Source organism: Oncorhynchus clarkii, chromosome 1, assembly GCF_045791955.1.
Source record: "Oncorhynchus clarkii lewisi isolate Uvic-CL-2024 chromosome 1, UVic_Ocla_1.0, whole genome shotgun sequence".
Lineage (NCBI taxonomy): Eukaryota > Metazoa > Chordata > Actinopteri > Salmoniformes > Salmonidae > Oncorhynchus > Oncorhynchus clarkii.
Window position 1 is genome coordinate 84,546,384 of NC_092147.1, and position 2,804 is coordinate 84,549,187.

Genomic DNA, 2,804 nt, shown 5'->3' on the forward strand with positions numbered 1-2,804 from the left:
CCTGATTTGTCTCCGTGGTGCTTAGCCAATGGGAACTCCGTTGCCGGCCCCATCATAACGTATTTACACAGTCTGACAGTCTGACTAAAGTGCCAGATGTATGAGGAGAGACTAGAGGTCGACCGATGAATTGACATGGCCTATCAACTCCCGAGATTAGGCTGGCAATACTAAAGTGCCTATAGGAACATCCAATAGTCAAAGGTATATGAAACACAAATGGTACTGAGACATAGTCAACGCGTTATAATAACTCCAACCTAAAACTTAACTGGGAATATTGAAGAACTGGGAATATTGAACCACCAGCTTTCATATGTTCTCATGTTCTGAGCAAGGAACTTAAACGTTAGCTTTTTTACATGGCACATATTGCACTTTTACTTTCTTCTCCAACACTTTGTTTTTGCATTATTTAAACCAAATTGAAGATGTTTCATTATTTATTTGAGACTAAATAGATTTTATTTATGTATTATATTAAGTTAAAATAAAACTGTTCATTGTTCATTCAGTATTGTTGTACTTGTCATTATTACAAATATACATATAAAAATCAGCCGATTAATCGGTATCGGGGTTTTTTGGTCCTCCAATAATCAGCATCGGTATCGGCGTTGAAAAATCGTAATCGGTTGACATCTAGGAGACAAATCCTCCTTTGTATTTATGGGAACAAACATTTCCTGACACTTTGGATCCTATTCTTGGGCAGTTAGAAGACACAATACTTTGCCCTTTTCCTTGGTTGATGTTAACGATGAAAGGAGATATTATCTGTCTCTCTCCTATTGTGTACCGCTGTTAAATACTGTGTAAATAAAAAACGGGGAAAATAAGTACTTAGGACTACCAATTATTATGGATAAATACTAAAGAAAAGGGTAAACACAACATTGGACTGAACCCCGTAATTGTCAAACTAATATTCATGTACAACAATATAGATGATACATGACTAGAGGTTATGCAATATGGGTGTATATCCACTGCACGCTTCTTAGGTGTGTAATTGACATGACCAAGGAGCTTTTGAAATTTAATACCATGAAAAATGGACGTTACACTGCATGATTTTACAGTACACAAACAAGAGTGTGCAATATATAAGGCTAGTCCGTGGACATTCTGAAGTTTGTTTGAGTCCAGTAGGTCACACGACCAAGGAGCTATTGAAGTTTTAAATTATGAAAAATTTATGTAAAATCGAGTGAGATGAAAATGAACAAACCAAAGGGTGTGGAATATAGAAGGGTAGTCAGTGGACATTCTGAACCTTGTTTGGGGCAAGTAGGTCACATGACCAAGGAGCTATCGAAATTCGAATGTAAAAAAAAGTTTGTACTTTGTTAACGCTCCCTAACTAATTCAACTAGGAATACAAAATGCTGCTCACATTTCCACGTTTATTCGCTTTGGAAAGTGATTTAATGTCCAAATTGTGAAAATAAGACCTGTGCAATGTTGTGCACAATTTTTCCAACATCATGACACTTATTTGGAGTCTGTGGCTCAGGTGGTTTGAAAGCTATTGAGGTTTAAAAGTGCGAATATCTGTTGAATATCCAACTTAAACTGTCTTTACCTCGGTCCTCTGATCTGACTCACTAAACACAAATGCTTTGTTTCTAAATGATGTCTGAGTGTTGACTGCCTACTGTAAACACAAATGCTTTGTTTCTAAATGATGTCTGAGTGTTGGAGTGTGTTCCTGCCTAAATGATGTCTGAGTGTTGGAGTGTGTTCCTGCCTAAATGATGTCTGAGTGTTGGAGTGTGTTCCTGCCTAAATGATGTCTGAGTGTTGGAGTGTGTTCCTGCCTTTCCGTAATGTAAAAAATAAACAAGAAAATGGTGCCGCCTGGTTTGCTTAATATAAGCAATTTGAAATGATTTCTACATTTACTTTTGATACTTAAGTATATTTAAAGCAAATCCGTTTAGACTTTTACTCAAATAGAATTTTACCGGGTGACTTTCACTTTTACTTGAGTCATTTTCTATTAAGGCATCTTTATTATTACTCAAGTATGACAACTGGGTACTTTACCCACCACTGTGTACTCCTTTTGACCAGAGTCCAACGAGGCTTCAACTCTATAGGGCCCTGGTCAAAAATAGTGCACTACATAGGGGAATAGGGTACCATTTGGGATGCATGCCAAGAAAAGCAGAAGAAGAAGAAAAAGAAGTGTTTGAAAAAGCATGACTGGATATTTGGACAGTGGGCTGGTTAAAAACACCGTCTCCATTTACCAGAACATCAGGCATTGCATCACCACAGATGACTATTGCCCCATCCAAAGACTGGAATGGTGAACACTGGTTTACTGTAAATCATGCAATAGGCAACTTATAAGGTAAACAAAAAAAAAAGTGAGCATGAATATAACCACAGTAGAGCTACGGGATTGGCTGTCCGGCCTCCAGAAAGGACAGACTCACGAGGACAACATCTTGCTATTGGTAAAAGATACTGTCAACGTTGTTACATTAGGGCCGACATGTAACGATCTTTCCTATTTCATATCTTAGATCAAAGGAGAAGTTGCACTTTAAATTATTAGGCTCAAATGTCATTCAAAAGGTACAAGAACAAGGGCAAATATATGTATATATGCAAATATAATATGTACATATGCAAATATAATATGCATATATGCTAATATAATATGTCGCCTGACACAATTAAGTAATGTTTTTGTTTCAGAGATTATGGCAAATATGAAATACTGATTATTTCGTCCACTGGAAATGAGCACTAAGTATGTTGTTTCCCATTCGATACAATCAATTGCAAACTTG